The sequence below is a fragment of the Myodes glareolus genome, chromosome 7 (genome assembly GCF_982192425.1).
Source record: "Myodes glareolus chromosome 7, mMyoGla1.1, whole genome shotgun sequence".
NCBI lineage: Eukaryota > Metazoa > Chordata > Mammalia > Rodentia > Cricetidae > Myodes > Myodes glareolus.
In genome coordinates, this window is record NC_142032.1 from 19,649,887 (window position 1) to 19,670,325 (window position 20,439).

Below are 20,439 nucleotides of genomic sequence, written 5' to 3' on the forward strand. Positions count from 1 at the left end.
TCACCTGAAGAAAATAAAAATAGTATTTCAATTCTTTGTTTGTTTTGTCTTTTCAAGCCAGGGTTTCTCTGAGTATCCCTGGCTGTCCTGGAACTTGCTTTGAATCCCAGCCTTGGGTGCTGGGATTAAAGTATGCACCACCATCACCCTGAATATTTCATTTCTTAACCCATAAGCGGTGTAGGAGGTCCTTCTGTTTGTGTGTTGCTTTCATTGGTTAATGAATAAAGAAACTGCTTGGCGTGATATGGCAGAACTTAGGTAGGCGGAGAAAACAGAACTGAATTCTGGGAGGAAGAAAGCAGAGTGAGAGAGCCGCCATGGAGACACCAGGTCAGACAAGTTGAATCTTTCCAAGTAAGCCACGACCTCGACCTCGTGGTGAACACAGATTAATAGAAATGGGTTAAATCATTAATCCATTGAGTGTGAGAGTTAGTCAATAGGAGGCTAGAGCTAATGGCCAAGCAGTGTTTTAATTAATACAGTTTCCGTGTGATTATTTTGGGTGTAAGCTAGTTGGGTGCCTGGAACAAACAAGTAGCCCCTTCTTGCAACACATAAGATTTTGCTCTGAGAAAGCCAGGCATAGTGATGCACATCTTTGATCCCAGCTGGGGCGGGGGCGGGGACAGAGACAAGGTAGGGATCTCTGTGAGTTCAAGGCCAGTCTGGTCTACAAAGTGAGTTCTAGGACAGCTAAGGCTGTTACACAGAGAAACCCTGTCTAAGATTTTGCCCTAATCAACAGATCATTTGTCTGTAAGGCTGTCCTCCTTGGCTTTGCTAAACTTACTCCTTAAAGACACATACACAGCCAGGACATCAGCAAAGGATGTTGGACATTATTTAAAAAAAAAAAAAATGAGGGCCACCAAGTTTCTTACACTACTTTAAGCTAAATTTTGTTTAGTTTTTGTTTATTTCAAACAGAGTCTCACCAGGTAGCTCTGGCTGACCTGGAACTGTTATGTAGACCATGCTGACCTTGAATTCACAGAGATCATCCTGCCTCTGACTCCCAAGTACTAGAATTAAAGGCATACACCAACACGTCCATCTCAGGCTAAAATTTTATAACAGCCTAGCTTAAAAATTGTATGTCTATGTATATGTGCGGGGGGTTGGGGGAGTAAACATGTAAACACAGACACAAAAATTGCTCTATAAAAGCCTATTCTTGTCAATAATCTGAGTTATAGGCAATTGTCCTGCTACAAGCTGCACTGCACAGTGAAATACATTTAGTACAGGCCATAAATAAAGTACCAGTTCAATTTCAACTAACAAGGTACAAAAATTTGAAATCTCTAGAAAAATATTAACTAAAGCACAGACTCAACAACCATTTCACAACAGCACTGTAGGAAACCCAAATAGTAAAAAAGAACCATCTTTTTTACATATATACATACATACATACATAAAGACAGGCTCTCACTGTATCACCCTTACTAGCTTAGAACTCACTACACAGACTGGGCTAGCAAAAAACCTCAGAGATCAATCTGCCTGCTGGGATTAAAGGCTTTTGCTGTTGGTAGCTATTGCTATTACTGGCACTAGGGAGAGAACCCAGAGTCTTACACACTCTTATCAATCAATTATACACATCAACCCTTGGAATGCTTAATAAAAATGAAATTGTTAAGAGAAAAAGATCTGAAATTTTGGTAACTTTTTTTGGTTTATTTGGTTTGATTTTTCAAGATAAGGTATCTCTGTGTAATAGCTCTGGCTGTCCTGGAACACTTTGTAGGCAGGCCTGAACCCAGAGATCCACCTGACTCTGCCTCCTGAGTTTAAAGGCATGTGCCACCACCGCCTGGGATTAAAAGGCGTGTGCCATGACTGCCTGGATTAAAGGCATGTGCCACCACCACCTGGCTAAGAACTTGTACTTACAGTTTTTTGGTGGTGGCGGTAGTGGTGTTTGAGAAAGAATTTCTCTAAAATGGCAAACTGGCATCGAATTTGTGATTTTCCTGTCTTGATGTTAAAAATGATGAGATTATAGGTGTGTTGACACCATGGCCAGTTTTATCAGAGTTTTTAAAGTCTGTAGAGTACAGAAAAATATCCTTGTTTTAACAAACAAACAAATGGTATCTCAGGAAAATACCTAAAATTAACATCACCTCTTGTCATCACTCATCAGTAAGAGTGACAAAAATTAATTTACATGCCCTTACCATCACTAATGTCTTCAAAGTCGCAATTTACATAATCTTAACAAACATCTTATGAGGTTTAATGTTGTTAATTCCATCTTAATAAACGGGCTTAGAGAAGTCAATTAGGTTGCCCAACATAAGCCCCAACACCAGGATTTGAATTCAAATTTGTTCAAGTTTATACACTGACCTAATACACTTTCCTTCTGTCCTTGTTTTTTCTAAACCATACTTAAAATTTTTTCAATCAACAATTCCAAACAAACAAATCGAAAAATTACCATATCCCACATCATTTTAAAAAATTGTTAGCAAACCCTCGAACTTCTCTACAAGTTGGGGGGGGGGGGGTTCGCAGACACAACAATAAGCAGCCATTCAGAATCTCCCATCTTGACAGTCAGAAAACAGACTGCAGTATTAGCTATTTATACTCTGAACCCTGTGAGCAAAGACTCCTAGCCAGTACACACCAAACAGCTAAAGCAGCTGCTACATTGAGTAGGACCTGAAAAGCAGGGGGGCGCCACAATGGCTAGACTCTGGGAACAAATTCAGCATCAGGCTTGGGGAGCTCAGTCTTAGGGGCTCCTTAGGTGCAGTGCTCACAGAGCGAGCAAGGCAGCTGGGTAGTTGTGGAGGACAGTCCACATTCTGGCAGGCCCTGACTCCACAGGTGATCGGGGCCCCGCGTCACCTCTCCCGGAGAAACCTAGCATAACATCTGTATGGTTCATATCAGTTTCTAAAAAGAGCATATATTAACTCCAGTCTTCATAAAGATATGAACGTGATTGTAAAATGCAACTGGCCTGGACCGCAGAAGGGAGAATATTAAAGCTTGATTTTAACATGTTTTACAGTCCGAACGTTTCACAGTACGTTTCTGCTGAAACCCAGAACACTGAAAGGCAGAGTACCGAGATGGTTGCACCCACCCCCCCTTTTTCTAAGACAGGGAAACCGAGGTGGTGGTAATAGGTCTACAAAAGATCACTGCCCAGCAAGGGGCCGACTCATCATACTCTGAGGAGCCAAACACTAAACCCTGTGCTTCTTCCCTCACAACTCAGACACGGAGACAAAAGTTCGGCGGAAACTTTCGATAAAGGGATTTGGAAGTTTTCCGCAGACCGCCCAAGAAGAGCAGGAAGTACACACTCTACTTTAAACTGCTCACTGCCAGTCCATAGCCCGGGGTTCCGGGCAGCGGAGCAGACGTGAGGCACAAGTGCCACCACCCAGAACTGCCCGGGGGCCCGCGATCCAGAGGTCATTCCAGAGCAACCACGGTGACCCAGAGCCCCGCAGCCCAAAGCGGGTCCCCAAAGCCCCCGCTACCTGTTGACACACCGGAGGGAGATGATCCCTTCGAGAAGCATTAGGCAGAGACTCAAGGCAGGCAGGGACGCGACCCCTGAGAAGACAGAAGGCACCCGAAAGAGGCCGTCGGGTCCGGGGGCCCTTAGGGGTCGAAGGGCGGGAGCTCTCAATAACCCCCGCCCCAGGCGGGGGCCTGCCCCGCGAGTCACGTGAGAAAAGAAAACAGAGGGTCCTGTCGGGGGAGGGAGGGGAGAAGTAGGGCAACCAGCCCCAGCTCATGGTGGGAAAGAATCGGGGCCAGGGGTTCGTGGTTACCGGGACGCTGTCGCTCTCCGCTTCCGTCGCCACCATGAAGCGCCGGCTCTTCCGCTCGCCGCTGGGGTGCGCGCCAAGCCTTGACTCCGCCCACGCCGCTGGGCCTCCTGGGAGTTGTAGTCTTTGCGAGGCCCGGTCGCGTCACGTAGAGGCGGAGCTGGCAAATGGAGAAGGCGGGAGGGTGTTGACGCCCCGCTATCTCCTGTACCGTCTACCCTCCTCCATCTCTACCTTCAGCTGTGACTGCGCTCAAATCTCCTCACGTCCTACTCAATCATACCGTGTCTCTTTCCTCGTCCACAGACGAGTTTCTTCAAGCGTAATCTACGCTTAGTGTCTTCACTTCCTTCCTGTGTGTGTTGTGTTCTACACTGCAGCTTCTGCCCCCGCGGAAAATGTCCTTGTTGCAGCCAGTGTCCTTGTCGCCAAACCCACTGGAGGTATTTTCAGGCTGTCTAACTTGAGCATTACTCATTTGATGATGTTAGACATTATCATTTATTTTCTATGACACTATTCAGGTTTGCCTTCCTCATTCCAAACCGTTCGACTCATTCTATTCCTATAACTCTTTTTTTTCCGAACTCTCCTTTTAAATATTGTTCTCTGCGATTCTTAGAATGGGGGGAGGGGAAATTCAGCTCAGCCTTTTTTTTTCGCCTGAGCTTATTGTATTCCCAACTTCTAGACAGCCTTGTCTCATTCCTGTCTTGCAGGCTTGTCAAAAACTGGCTTGACCCTTTGGTGGGCTAAAGGTACAAGCCCAGTGATTGCCTAACAAGTGGGGCGCTCTGGGTTCGATCTTCAACCATAAAAGAAAAAAGAAATATTTGAAAAGTATGTCTCTCCTCTCTGTTCACTGACATCCGTCCACTCGTCCCTTTGACCTGGATTCCCCATCTGTCTCCATTGCCTCTTCTGTCCGTGTTTGAATGATAACCAAACCCTGTAGATTCTCTAACTTTAGCACTTGAATCTGTTCTCCTTTATTTCCACAGCCAGTTATATTTCATTTCCCCTGCTTTGTTTCTTAGCTGATTACTGTCCTTGCTGATCTCAGTACCACTGTGGGGTCCGCCCTACTGCCAAAGGCCGATTTATGTAAATAACAAATCTAATCAAGTCATGTTTGTGTTAAAATCCTGTAAAGACACCATTTAATTGAGTTTGAGAGACCGGGATGGAGGTGAACACCTTGGGTAGCGTTTACAAAATAGGAATCTCCAGTCCACTACTCTCCTTCCTATCCCTTAAGAGGTCCGAAGAGAAAAGACATGCCAAATCTCATTATAGGGTACGTAGGTGTGAGCCTTCCTTGAAAGTCTCCCCACCCCCGCTCTGGTGATCTGATCAACAAAATTATTGTATTTTATTGTTCACAATGTACAGTGCTGGGGGCTAAAAATAATGAACAAAACAATCCCTGCCCTATGGAGTTTATAGCCCCTTAAGAAGAGACAGATACTAATCAAATAGTTCCATATTGAAAAGCAACAGCAACAAAGCACAATCATCAGCTGCAATAGGAACTGTTTGGAGAAAGTCTCTACCACTGCCACAGCTTCAGCTGGTGTCCTGGCTGGGTTTGTGTGTCAGCTTGATGCAAGCTAGTTATCAGAGAGGATGGAGTCTCAGTTAAGGAAATGCCTCCATGAGATCCAGTTGTAAAGCATTTTCTCAGTTAGTGGCCATGGGGGAGGACCCAACCTATGGTGGGTGGCGCCCTGGGTTCTAAAAGAACAAAGGCTGATCAAACCAAGGGAAGCAAGCCAATAAACAGCTCCCCATCCACAGTTTCTGCTTCAGCTCCTGCCTCCAGATTCCAGCCCTGTTTAAATTCCTGTTCTGACCTCCTTCAGTGATGGGCTATGATCTAGAAATGGAAGCTAAATAAACCCTTTCCTTCCCAACTTGCTTTTTGGTCGTGGTTTTTCATTACAGCAATAGAAACCCTTACTAAGGCATGGGAGGGGGTGGTCAAAGTAGAAAGTCAGACCCGGGAAAAGTCAGACTAAGGCTTGAATTGAGTCATGTGTTAATACCCAGGTGAGCAGGGGTAGGCTGGGTAGGGAAACCAGGAACAGTTAAATGTGGGCTACTGGGAAGCAGAGCTGTGTTAACTAGTTTAGCAGAATTGGACCTGAGCCAGCAAACCACAGATTCTGCAAAAACACAAATCAAGTATTGCTTCATCCACTAAGCCTTTGTTGAGTATGTGCTGCCCCATGGCGAGTTATTAACACCACTGGCAAGAGGTAGTATTTGCACCACAAAAATCAACAAACAAACGATAGAAGCAGTGTCCCCATCTGCCACCCCCACCTCACCTAGTGCATCACAGCCTTTGTCATAGTACCCATCCCTACATCTCAACGTGCAGTCACAATACTTCTCTGCTGGATGAATTCCATTTATCAGCTTGCTCTAACAAGTATTATTGATATTAAGTACTGTGCATCAGAGATTTAGCAAGGCACTCCGTGAAGAATTAAAAAGCAAGGTCCTCACTGATTTGGCACTTAACAATCCAGCAGATAAGTCAGGAGATGTGGAATTCTCTCCTTTCAAAGTAAGCTGGGCTGCTGTACAATTGAACATCTTGGTAACTTTAACAAGGTGGCCCAAGGAGGCTTCTTTGAAGAGCTGACTGTCCACTTAGTGCTGAAGGATGAGAAAGAGATGCTAAAGGGGAGAACCAAGCAGTGTTCCAGCCAGAAGGCTTAGACTAACTGAAGAGCGAGGCTATTTAAAGGACGAGATGGTTTGCTTTGCTGCAGGGGACAGAATGTGAGCCATCGTGAGAACCCTGAATTAAATTACAGCCACCGAAGGGTTGAAATGGAGTAATATTATCTGATTCACATTTTAATACAAACACTCTTGCTTTTGTTTGAAGGACAAGGTAGAGGAGGTGGGAGTCCTTGTATCATAATGAAGCCAAGCGCTGGCAGTGGATGGAGCAAACTGGGTGAGTTTGACATGGCTTGTTAATCGACTGGATGTGGTGGAGGAAGGGCTGGGGGAGGAAGGGCAGAACCACAGGTATTAATTGCCTGCATCTATCTCCATATCTTCAGCCCGAGAATTGGGCCTGGCACAAAGCAAATATTCAGTGGCTGTGTTGAACTGCACATTCTGTTTACTGTGCTCTGTGCCCCACTCCTGTCAAGTTGCTCAATTCAGGGTCTCTACTAGCCCATAGGAATAATATTGTGCAGAGGGGAAGGGCAGAGTACACGCTTCCTCCAGATGGACCAACCCGCTACTAGGGTACAGACTGATAGCAGAGTATGGACCACATCCTATGCCCCACTCGCCTCCTCAGTTGGCACCCTTCGGCAGTGCACGATCTGCCCAGCTGCATATGGCCGGGCTTGACTTAGCATGCCTGGGAGGCTGTTTTGTGGCATCAAGCCCAGTGTTCATGGGGAGAGTTTGAGGTCCAGGGGAAGGAAGCTGCTTGCCTTGGGTCACCGGAGCTGCTGCTGTGACTGAGATTCAGACCTTCGCCATTGAAATCCCTGTGGGCTCTTTAGCCTTGGAGCCACATTGTCTCTTTCAAATCACTCAGCCCATCGATAAAAAGCTAAATTCAAAATGGTGACTCCACTTCCTTGAGTTTCTCATCTGTCTGTTACTATTGTTAGAGTATTCTGCATTTACATAGTATCCAATATGTGTTCTGTACCCTACAAAATACAATAAAGGAACATGAAACCCGAAGGCCTTCCTTTATAAAACAGAGTAAATGGGGAATGGCTGGTTTAAAGGGCCCTTAGCGCTGAATGAAAATGAGCTTTGGCATATTGGTTTAAGATGACACTGTAAGCAATACCAAAAAATAATAAGAGCTCATATGCAAGGTGCTTTTCCTTCCCATCCCCAACCAGAAGAAAGAGAGGCTATTGGAACAGCTGGCTCCATAAATGTAAATTAGGGAGAAGGTCATGGAGTGGAGGTTCCAAGGACGTACGGAAGAAAAGAATCATCCTGAATGCAGAAAATCCCTCCTTTAATAAATAATAACATTTAACAGTTAGCAAGTGCTTAGTGTGTGCTGGGTCTGTGGCAAACCCTTCACATCCTGATCCAAGTCAGTCCTCATGCAGTCTTTATGTACTATCATTTCCCATTAGAGGAAACTAAGGCACAGAGAGATTTCATATGCCTGAGGTCATGTAGCTAATAAGCATGAGGTTTGAACTAAAATCATCTGGCTCCAGAGTCTGAGCTCTCAATTGCTACACTAGCACCTCGACTTCATTATTCTATGGTTCCTGGTGCCAGGTCCCCTGTTTCAACTGTGTGACCTTTTGGAGTCCTGAGATAGCTAGCAGGGGGTGGGGGACTTGATGAGGAGATGGCTATCGCCAACCTAGTTTCAAAACAGTCCTGAAGAGATGCCTGGGAGGTAATAGGCAGACATAGGTTGTGAAGGAGACAAGTTCTAATCCTGCTGGGGAACACTTCACAACATTCTCGGAATACAATGCCATAATTACCCATATGGTATGGAAGATGGAAGAGAAAATGTTAACAGGACAGAGGGACTAAATAAGCCTTCTGCCTGGAAGTGTGGGCTCTGGTCGGTGCCTCCTAATGTCAGAAATCTTTCCTTTTGTGGATTTCCGCTTACACACACAGAGGATCCAAATTTCACTGGGCTTTTGGGTGTTGACCCCTTCCTTCCTGACTAGTGTTTGTAAGGACTGCTATTAAAACAACATAGTATAAGCCATCAACTGGAGAGTTTGGGGGACACTAGGAGGGCAGGACAGCCACAGATAGCTCTCACTCTATTCTCTTTGATAACGGTCATGACTCCAGACCCTAAAACTTAACCGGAGCCCAGAGGACTCTAACTGAAGCCACCAAAAAGAAAGCACAGAAGCAACTACTGCCTTGTTCAACCTCAGAACTGTGGGGTCCCAACAGCTGATGCACTTTTGATTTGTCTTATTTACACCCATATCCACTTCTTAAGGTGTCTGTGGTTAACATATATGCTATGCCATGAACCCCACATGGAGGGATGAGCTTGGTGATTTTGTGTTCAGATTCACTCTGCATATTCTGAGAAGGACTCGGTCCCTGAGAGCTATAACTGATAACCCATCTGGACTTCTGCATCATCACTGCCCTCTATTTGACACCATAAAGACCTAACTCATCATGTGCCTCAAGCCATACTCCCCCCCCCCTCCACATTCCGTTGTGCAGTCAGGGCTCTCTGGCACTTAGCTATACCTGTGGGAATGCCCACTGGAACTGGAAGGCAAAATACTATATAGAGAGAACAAGTTCGAGACCAGGGTCCTGAAGGGTACCTTAGCTGAGTCACTAAACTGCCACTGCAAGATGGAGGAGACCCACCAGATCACATGCCACACTGACTAATCATGAACAATGTTACACAGTGGCCGAGTTATACAATGGCCAGTAAATTGTTAAACTATGACGAACTAAGGAGGAAAGGGGAGATACACATTACATAAAGTTTTGCTGAGAAGGGATAGATTCAAATAGGGAAAAATGAGGTTTTAAATTATAATACCAGAGCCAATGATATGGCTCATTGTCAGGTGAGGGAAGGGAGTGCTTGCTGTCAAGTATGATCATTTGCGTTTGATCCCTGAACCCCACATGATAGATAGAAGGAAAGAATAAGTTCCCACAAGTCATCTTCTGATCTTCACACAGGTTTCGTATCGCAAGTATACACTGTAGACACCATATACTTAGGACACAGCACTTAAATAACTTGAGCTGGATCTAATCTGAAAGCCTCTTCCCTGAAGTCCAGCTTCCCTGGTTCCAGAAGATGCGATGCAAGCTGTCAGGGGGAGGGGGTAGGGTGAGGGGACAATGAAACAGTCTTATCCAGCTGCAACATTGCAACACCTATGAACCATGACAATTACTGGCATGGCGAGCGCTGGGTAAAGGTGCAAGAACTGACACTCACGTGGTGGTGGTTGCCAACAGCTGTCTAATTGGATTTAAGGCCCACTTAATAGGTGGAAAACCATGCCTGGTGCTGGAAACCTAATCAGCTTTTCAGGGGCTAGTGAGGCTAAAGAGCTTAGAAAAGAGGCTACTGGGGCTGGAGAGATGGCTCAGAGGTTAAGAGCACTGACTGCTCTTCCTAGGTCCTGAGTTCAATTCCCAGTAACCACATGGTGACTCGCAACCATCTGTGATGAGATATGGTGTCCTCTTCTGGCCTGTAGTATACATGCAGACAGAATACTGTATATATAATTAATAAATAAATCTTTTTAAAAAGAAAAAAGAGAAGAAAAGAAACTACTACTGCAATTTATTAGACCGGCATAATTCATTATCACATTTTAAATCCTATACCTAGTGTAGCCACCACCCCACATCAAAGAAGCTTCTCTTTACAACAAGCAGATACCACCACAGAAGAGCACAGCTGGGCATAATGCAGTCTTACCCAGCTGCAACACCTATGAGCCACAGTTACCTGCCTGGCAAGATATGCATAAAGGTGCAAGAACCGGTACTCATGTGTTGGTGGCAGCCAACAGACGTCTAAATGAGCTTAAAGCCCACTCAACCAGAGAGAAAAGAGAGATCAATGGGGATCCCAACTCCAACAGATGAATCTACATCACAGCTCCTGCATCTATGGCTCAGGAGACATTGCAGAAGAGGAGATGGGAAGATTGTAGGAGCCAGAATACCGAGAAGGCTGCTGTAAAGCAGTCTCTCCTAGAAATGTCTGCATAAGCAAGTTGAAACAGCAGCAGTATCAATGGACATGCTAACTCTGAATGGGAAATTTTCCTGGGGCCCCACCCACTTTTCAAAGACCTAAGGGCAACTCGTGACCTCTGAGAGAGGAAGAATTAGTCTTTCCCAGGAATGAGCTCCCTTATTGGTTGTCCAATGCAGAGTGGTCAGTCTTGAAACTTTATGCACACAAACTACCAAAACAGACTCAGAAGGTTTTGTGTTTATGTGTGTGTATGCATACATGCATGTGCATGTGTATGTAACAAATATAAACAAAGAAAAAAGAAGCTCTTAAGTTGGGCAGGCATAGAAGAGGACTGAGGGTGGGTAACTGGGAGGGACTGGAGGGAGGAAATAGAAAGGGGAAGTGATATAATTCTATTTCAATTAAAAACATTAAAAATGTAAAAGAATTAAATTACAGCACTGGTAATTGTCCCCCTAGGAGAGAAAGAGAGACAGAATGACTCTTCTTCACAACTTCTTCCCAGAATACAATGCTTCAGCTCCAGGCCGGCTCAGTGGCCTCAGCCCTCTGAAAGGTATGTTCCCATCAAGGGTTCCTGGAGTCAATACCTTGGATGTAGTAGAGACTTGTCAAACATCTGTTAGATAATTATCCATTTTAGTCAACAAAAACCAAGGAGAAAATTTAACTGTTCTTGTCACGAACATTTTTAATAACATCCTAGAATATTTGACCCACTCTCTCATCCGGGACTTTGGGGCCACCGATTGACTCACTGACTGCAAGAAAGCAAGAGGCTCGAACTTCCCAGCCTCTGAACCTGCCTGTCACCTCACACCTCCACTCTCTTTGCACACTGACCTTTCCTTGAAGCACTATTACTAAAAGCTCAGGGTCAGAAATTGGGGTTCAACGTGAAGATCCCAGAAGCAAAACAACCAGCCATTGGATCTTACCTTGACCTCAGACCGAAATGGCGATCCTGTCTCTAGGAATCTCAGAATGAGACTGTCTGAGAGATGTCTCCCCACCGTTTTATATCCCTCCCTAGGGCTGGGATTAAAGGCATGCACCACCCGATTTCTATGGCAACTAGCGTGGCTACTGGGATTAAAGGTGTCTGTCATTGTGGCTATTGGGATTAAAGGTGTGTGTCATTGTGACTACTGGGATTAAAGGTGTGTGTTATCATAACCTGGTCTGTAAAGATGACCATTGGGACTGTTTTACCTACAATCTTCAGGCAGTCTTTATTTATTAAAATACAACTCAGGTCACCTTCACAAAACTTCCGTTATCTCTCTGGGCTAATAGGTCACTCCTGCCTCCCTCCTTGGTCCCTGTCAAAGAGCTCTCACAAATCTTGTACTCTGCCAACCAGAGTGACATCATTAAACACACTGTGTAGCACATGAGCCCTCACTTATTTATTTGATACTGCATAAACAGTCCTCTCTCTGTACTTTTAGCAAACCTTTGGGATAGGAAGCAAAGAAAAACATAGGGAACCAAGCACCCAACAGCTCTAGTTTACACATTCATTCTTCACAAACACACTCTCATTCCTTTATCTGCAGAAATAATTGTGCAAAGCATATGATAAATAGCTCAGGAGTGAGCAGAACTTCACAAAGAGCAATTCCACTTGACCTTGTTCATCTACCTACATCTAATCTGTGTAGTGATATTTCATTTGTATTTTAATAAATAAATCTTGCCTGAAGTTCAGAGAGTGAAACAGTTGCACTGATCAGCCTTACAGACCAGGCAGTGGTGGCACACACCTTTAATCCCAGTAGCCACACTAGTTTGCTATAGAAACAGGCGGTAGTGGTGCACACCTTTAATCCCAGCCCTAGAGAAGAATGTAAGATGGAAGGAGACAGCTCTCAGACAGTCTCATTCTGAGATTTCTGGAGGCAGGATTGCCATTTCGGACTGAGGTAGAGTAAGAGCCAGTGGCTGCTGGGTGTTTTGCTTTTCAGGTTGAACCCCAATTCTGTCTCTGAGTTTTTATTAATCATGCTACAAATCTGGCTCAAAGTAGTTAAGACCCAGAAGCTATCTAGCCTAGGTTTAAACCTAGCTCTGCTAATTACTGGTTGGGAAACTTTATGTTAGTTACTTAATCTTTCTGTGCTTTGGTTCTCTGATACACAAACTAATAGTGATCTTGCAGAAGATGGACAAGGGCTGAGAGAATTAAATGACACAATCTATGTAAAGTGCCTGAGTCCATAAATGATAGCTGGTTTGTAAGCAGTTCAATCTTAAAGATGACAAATCCATTCTATTTAAACCTTCTGAGGGCTGGATTTGTTCCAGGACAGCCTGGTGAGGGAGGGTGTGTCATGGCCACTCTAGAGTTCTGTCTGGAGACACAGACAACTGGTGTCATCGACCTTTGGTGCTAATATGGGTCCATCACTCACCAGCCCTGGCCCCAGCCTAAATAGCTTATCTTCCTGAAGTCTTATGTCCCCAGTAGAACTAGCAGTACTGAGCTGCCTCGCAAGGGGGTGCCGAAAAGATCAATTCATGTTAGCAAAGTGCTTTGGAAATGTTACATGCTAAATATTAATGGGTCTCTCTGAGTGTCGGGAAATGTGCAATCTGAACTCTGCTCAGGGCGAACTGAAGGCAGGGAGAACAATTCTGGGCAGCCTGATTGCCACATCCTTATTCTGACTGGGAGGTGGTACTGTGAAGGGGGAGGGAGGGCAGCAGGCATGGGGGTGGGGAGGGGCTGCTGAGAGGTGAGGGTTCTGGAAAGAGGGCTCTGAGGAAGCATAAACAGTTCACAAACAGACCCAACCTGAAAGTCCTTGGGTTTCTATATGAAAAGCAAATGTAAGCTCATTCCATCTATTCCCCACCTCTCAGTCTCAGAGACGACAGCCCTGTTAGGCTCTGTTGGCCGTCAGAGTTCTTGTCCTGCTCTCGACCTCCTGGCCCTGTGGGTAGGACAATCAGGAGATGGCTTATTACACCACCCAGAACTTGCCGTTCTCAGCGTGACCAGGCATCCGGGAATTTCTGAGCAGCTTTAGAAGGAGGTAGGTAGCCCGTAGTAGGATAGTGATCAACTGTCAGCTCTTTGAAGAAGATGCACAGCTGGTTTAAGCTGGGAGCTTGCCTTCCAGCATCCATAAGGCTCCGTGCTTCTTTCTCTAAGTGAACATAACAGACACTTCTGTGTTCTGCCATGTCCCCTTAGCATCATTGCTTCTATCCACACAGGACTCTTCTACTGTGTGCAGCCAAGAATATGCTAGTCCAGAGGCCAGGGCAGGCCAGAAGTGGGAGTTACTGGGCAAGTTCCACAGATTACACATTCTAATGGGCAACAGGAGACAGCTTCTACAATGTCCCTGGGGGAATCCTCAATGGGACTGAGCACACTGCGCACAGTGCAGTGCACAGTGGTGGCCTGCTCATTAGCACACCCTGTATTGGTCTGCACTTCTTCCCTGTCCATCTTCTCCTTTTCTTGTGATTCATAGGACCTCTGCAGCTGCTGCATATGCAGTCTATGACAATGCACACAGCCTACTGTATACGCTACCCCTGTGCCTCTCTTTCTCCTAAGACTTGACTGTTCAATGAAAGAGACTTTACCACTTCATGTTTTCATGCCGTGTTTTGCATTATGCCTAGGCTATAAATGCCCAGAAAATATATGTTGAATGGATATATGAATGAGTCAACTGTAGGTCCAAAGAATGATAATAATAATAATAATATCTGGCATTTACTGGGTCTTTATATAACATTTTCTTCTCTAGTCTTAAAAATCCAGGAACAAGAGCTTCCATACTAGGGCTAAGAAGAAGTGAATACCTGTAACTTTCCAGATGTGGCCGAAGCTTGGCTTCCACTCTCTGGCAGTCAGCCTGCCTGCCAGGCTGGCTCCCCCTGAGAGCCCTGTCCTCCAGCATCTCTGGCCTGTGGGAATTCATCACCTCTGTTAGGACAGCAGCTTTTGCCATATATAACAGCGAATGTTCCTTTCTCCTCATGCCAGCTCTTCAGGCCTCGCTCTCTTCTGCTCTTCACATTTAAAAAAAAAAATCCTGGCTGGTCATTTTTCATGCATTTTCTGCTGTGTTGCCTTTCTTTCTGACTTTTTAACTTTCTCAGTGCTAAAAGGGAAGAGCATGAATCTGAAAAAAAAAAAAGAAAAGAAAAGAAAAGTATCAGAAAAGCTGAAGCCAGAGAATAAAGTCAGGATTCTAGAAAAAGCTGAAAGCAACTGAAGAGACTCAGTAGCTTTGTTTGGAGAGGATCAACAGGAGAAGGTCAATCTCACGATTAGTGGACAGCATGGGAGTGTGAGGGTGACGGATGAATAGGTGGAACTATTCCAAATCTGGTGTGTATGTGTGTCTGTGTGTGTGTTTGTCCTCCACGTAGCTTCAGAAAAGTGTACAAAGTAGGACCCATGTGATAATCAGTAGAGGAACCCAGAGTTCCAGCAGAGATGGAGCTCTTGAGCAAGGTCACATCAGACAAATGCTGCTATTGGTATCTGGGGGAAGAGAAACCAAAAAAGAAGGTAAGAGAACAAGTGAGTAGGACTGAAATAGTCGAGGACATTCTGCCTGCCTTCCCACCCACCCAGCCTCTGCCTCAGCATGAACAGGAGATGAAAGATAATAAAATGATTGCAAACACGGTTGGGCATGCTCAGCACACATAGGTGCTAGTCTAAGGAACTCCTATGTCGATGAGTGTAGATATAATGTAACCCTTTGAGGTAGGTACTATTATTATCCCACTATTCTTCACAGATGAAGAAACTGATGTGTAGAGAGGTTGAGTGACAGTCTGTACTCTCATGGGAAGTGAGGGTTAGAGGCAGGACTCTAAATCAGTCAGTCTAGCTCCAGCTATAGCAGAGAATGTAAACTGTTGTCCCTTCAGCCCTAGTTCCCAAGCACCTCCAGTAAGAAAAGCACCTAGCCAGGCTGAGACTGAATCTGGTGCTCAGAGAGCCCTGTTTTTCACACCACAGGGCACCTAATGCGAACAAACCAATTCCCTGGGTGCACAACTACAGATTCCGTTATCTGTTTTGATGCTAGGACATTCAGGGAAATTCTGGTGATATGTCAATTTTACCTTTGCATGCTGACTCGAAAATGTAACCTCATTCTAGATGAGAATCCTTCACGCGTGCAATTTGTTGCTACCTCAGCCTAGCTAGAAAATCTCCTAGACACTGGAAAGACTTGCAAATCTCAGAGCCATGGTCAAAATCCTTTGAGAAATCATAGAAAGTAGGAAAAAGCACAGGATTTCAAATGAGAAACTGTTTGGGTTCATTTTCAAAAGGATTGGACTCATGTCTAGAAACTACAAAGTACGTCAGGTGTTAATGTCTCCTGCTGTTAGCTTTTAAAGTTATTTTTTATAATAGGTTACCAAAATTAGCTTGCACATTTATTTCACCAATATTTCTGTTTGCCTTTGTTATGTGTTAGGCTGTGTTCTTGCAACTGAGGATGCAGACATAAACAAAACTGACACTCTCCAAGCATTCACCGAACTCACATTCTCTAGGAAACTGAGAATAATAAGCAAGTTGTAGATAGTAATGAACACTATGGGGTCCATACAGCAGAGTAGAGGGATTGCAAGGGAATGAGTTGTGGCGTACGGGATGACTTTTGTTGAAGGATGTAAAGGAACAAGTCCAAAAAGTGGTCTAAAGAGTAAACACCAGTGTGAAAATCCAAAATTGGGGACTAACAGGTTCACAGGACATCAAGATCAATGTCATCAGAAAAGAAAATGTGAGGGGTCACATGAGCAACGCAAGGTCACAAAACACCATATTGTATGGAGTCCTGAAGGGCCGGCTTTCATTTCCAAATGCAGTGAAAAGCCTGGAAAGGTCCAGAATGTAATGTCATCTGACATGGTTTGTAAAGAGGTAACTCTGATTGCTTCATCCACCAGAGACCAGGTTGTCTCTACTCTCCTCATAGAAGCTAACTATTTTTCCTTTGTACACCCTCAGTATTTAATTCATGTCTTCATAAAAATATTTGTTTTGCTCTCTTTGCCATGGGTTGCCCCCGCTACAGTACAAGTTCCCTGCAGACAAAACTTAGCACTTATTTGTCCTGTTCCTCCTCCGTGATTACCTCTACGGAGCATTCAGGATCCCCCATGTGCACCCCCGCAGAGCTCACCCCACACACAACACCTAGAATAGTGCTGAGCGAATGAAATGCCCAATAACTCTGAAAAATGACTAACGTGGCAGTGAGGCAGGTTTCAACTGAAACACAGGAACTTTCAAAGAGCAAAGTAAAAATATTGAACAGTCTATTTTCAAAGAGCAAAGTTCCCCATCACAGAAGATATTCAAACCCCACTCTTTGTGGGGAGGGTGCAGAGGACTTTGTAGCCTAGACCTTTAGTCATCTGATGCTGTGGAACAATGATCTTGTACCCTGTAAAGATTTGTCTGTTGTATTGGTTTAATAAAATGCTGATTATCCATTAGCCAGGCAGAAAGTATAGGGGGGCGACCAGAACAGGAGAATTCTGGAAAGAGGAAAGAATCAGTCTGTAGTCATTATCCAGACACAGAGGAAGCAAGATGAGACTGCCTCGCTGATAAAAGGTATCAAGCCATGTGGTTAACACAGACAAGAATTATGGGCTAATATGAGTTATAAGACTTAATAAGAAGCCTGAGATAATAGGCCAACCAATTTATAATTAATATAGACCTCTTTGTGTTTCTTTGGGGATGGCTGCGGGACTGGGCATGACAGAAACCTCTGTCAACAAATGGCGCCCACGTGGACAACTATAGTCACATAAAACCTGAGAGATCTTGGAAAATAATCTTAGACACAAAAGAACAGCATTAAGCATGTCTTTGTGGTAGCAGCATTACCTCAGGTGGACTATGTTTGCACGAGGTAAGTGTCTCATTTAAGAGACTTGGGTTTTTTTTTTTTTAAGAGGCCCCACCACCAGAAACTTAAATGGTGTTTATGAGTAGCTGACAGCATGCTTCTTGGTGGTGGCAGGGACCTTGAAACTCCATAGAGTTCTGGCAATAAACATGGCTCCAGCCTGTATCTCTGCCATGAGGCTAGATTCTCAGAAAGTTAAGGAATGGGGTGGATTCAGTAATCAAAGCCACGGCTTTAATCCTAGCCATATCACTCATCAAATTAAAGGCTCATGTGATCAGAAAAATAGAGATATACAGTAAAGATAGATTCAGATGAAAAAAACCTCTAAATAGTTTACAGTGTGTTTAAAAATATATATAGGCTTTGGAGAGAAAAGCAAAAAGATAAAGTCCTTAAAATAAAAAGGAAAAAGAAAGAAAGAAAGTAGTTGGGTATGGTGGTACACACCTTTAATCCCAACACTTGGGAGGCAGAGGCAGGCAGATCTCTGTGAGTTCAAGAACAACCTGGTCTATAGAGTGAGTGTCAGGACAGCCAAAGATACCCAGAGAAGCCTAGTCTCAAAAACCCAAAAATTAAAAATAAAAATAAAAGAAATAGAGTTTAAAATAAAGCCATGTAAATAGGAAAATACACAGAGAATCTGGATGTTGTATATTATTGTGCTGTCTTTGAATGGTTTGATGGCTGAGGAAGGAACAACAGCTGCTAAAAGACGTTTGATTACAAATGCTCCTGGATTAATCCAAAATACATATTTTGAAAATGTTTTGACTTCAAAATTTAAGTCAAAAGACATGTTACTTTGGAGGTGAGGTTTGTTTTTGTTTCCACAGGAAATGAGAGGCTGTTGATTCATTCTGGATTAAGAAAAATCAGATTTGATGAAGGAAGACCCCCTAAAGAATCTGCAACAGGAGAAGATGGTCCAGATGATCCAACATTTCAGAGAATCTCTGTTGGAGTTTCCTCTGAGTTCTACATCCAGAACAGCCTCAAGACTGCTGGCTGAGATGATAAGCCTCACAGAATACTTCAGTCAAGACTTGATTATAATTCTAAATTTCCCTTAGGTCCCCATAAGATTATCAGCGTCCCCAGTCAGCAGGAAGTAACCTAGGAAACTACACACACATTCCCAAGAATGGTTTATGGATGTTTGTCTTTGTTTAAAGTGTTAGTTACAAGTTTTTATGGATAATGGTCAGGAAAAAAGCCAAACAAAGGAGATTAGATACAGAGTTTTTGTTTTGAAAAGGGGGGGAGTTCTGTGGGACATGATCTTGTATCCTGTAAAGATTTATCTGTTGCATTGGTTTAATAAAACACTAATTGGCCAATAGCCAGGCAGAAAGTATAGGAGGAGTGACCAGGCAGGAAGTAGAGGTGGGGAGATCAGAACAGGAGAATTCCTGAAAAAAGAGTCAGTCTGCAGTCGTCATCCGGACACACAGGAAGCAAGATGAGACTGCTTTGCTGATAAAAGGTATCAACGTGGCTAACACAGACAAGAATTATGGGCTAATATGAGTTGTAAGAGTTAATGAGAAGCCTGAGCTAATAGGCCAACCAGTTTATAATTAATGTAGACCTCTCTGTGTTTCTTTGGGACTGAATGGCTGTGGGACCAGGTATGGCAGAGTTGATAGGGTCTGGTACACCCAAGGATGTTTATAACTTATAATTGTAAGATTTTACAATTCTAAGGATAATTTTTAATGAAATGACTTAGCTCATAAACAACCGACATAATCCACCCCAGATAAGTCACAGCCATGCTTATCTGAGAAATGCTTTGGTATCCCTTATCCACATGGTGAACTCTTCACTTTTTCAAGGCCCACCTAAATGTCCCCGTGTGCTGGCTTGTGTTCTCCAGCACTCCAGACACGGATGAAGTATGGAAGGCATTGTGGGTACTCCAGTTTAATAGGAAAGTGGATGGTTCAGGGCGCAACCAATGAAGGCTAACCAGAAAGCAAAGAATCTCAAAAACAAATATAAGAAACAACTAGGAATGCTTCAAAGACTTCCTGCAGGAAAGAGACACAACAAACAGCCTTGGGGACGGAAGGACACAATAGCTGCCTTTAAGCACTGCCATGCACACGGAGACCACTTTCTGGGCTGCTTTGATGGTAAATACAGGGCAAATGGAAGCAATTACAAGGACAGAGGCCCTGCTTAAGGAAACACCCTCTGTATACACAGCCTAGGGTTGGCCCTACAGTGTGAAGAGAGTGGGTTTTAACTAAATTGGAGCTTTAAGAATTTGAGCTATTCAAGCAACGAAACATGCTCACAAAACCTTCAGAGCTACTCAGGGGAAAGCCATCGAAGGAGTTCTTTTGGAATGACATTAGATTGAATTAAGCAAAGAATGACAACACACCTTTATGTAGAGAGAGGACTGTTTGGTGGTGGCTCCTGGTAGCAGTGAGAACATTTGGAGTTCTGTGTCCAATGGGTGTGTATTATCTTTGAGCATGCCATTGCGGATAGAGGAGCAGAACATGCCTATCATGACGTCTAAAACCTTTCTCAGCCGTTCGGTTATATGTACCTCTGTTGCCATATGCTCGTGTGTTGGGCCTCTGGTGGCCCAGGTATGGTTGTTAGAATGAAATTTAGCAATGTTTCTCACAGTTCCCCAAACAAATCCACACTGTTGTATTCTACAAAGTCAGCATGAAGCCTCCATCCATGGGCTTGTGGCTTTCAGATATAGTTTGAGACCTGGGGCAGCTGGCATTGATTCTGTTTGTTTCCTTAGAAGAAACAGTATTGATCTCCAACACCGTGAAGCCTGCTCCTGGGTCGCCTAGTTCCAACAAACAATTCCCTTGTCTTCAGCAGCCATTTCAAAGGCTCCCAGATACTCGACTTCTATTTGGCTCAGCCTCCAGCTAATAGGCTGCTTATGCTGGGTACCACTAAGCATTCCTCAGTTCAGTCCGTGTCA

General features: G+C 44.2%; 1 protein-coding gene and 1 long non-coding RNA gene across 7 annotated transcripts in view; one reads left to right on the forward strand and one right to left on the reverse strand.

Moving 5' to 3' along the window:
- R3hcc1l (R3H domain and coiled-coil containing 1 like) overlaps nt 1-3,950 on the reverse strand; it is an 80,439-nt gene extending 76,489 nt beyond the window's left edge. For 2 of the 5 annotated variants that reach the window (XR_007235534.3, XM_048452913.3), the window contains exon 1: nt 3,813-3,950. The gene's annotated coding sequence lies outside the window, so the exon portion shown is untranslated. Of the gene's footprint in view, nt 1-3,515; nt 3,770-3,812 lie in introns of those variants that run through there. The other 3 variants (XM_087907882.1, XM_048452916.3, XM_048452915.3) reach the window with 3 other exon arrangements.
- A 19-nt stretch (nt 3,951-3,969) lies between these two features.
- On the forward strand, nt 3,970-19,061 carry LOC125412249 (uncharacterized). Of its 2 annotated transcripts, XR_007235535.3 has the most exons (5): nt 4,113-4,252; nt 6,709-6,780; nt 11,017-11,113; nt 13,423-13,595; nt 18,314-19,061. It is a non-coding gene; the product is annotated as an uncharacterized LOC125412249 (long non-coding RNA). The 2 variants fall into 2 exon arrangements; XR_015003304.2 differs by lacking the exon at nt 13,423-13,595 and having other exon boundaries at nt 3,970-4,252.
- The last annotated feature ends 1,378 nt before the right edge of the window (nt 19,062-20,439 follow it).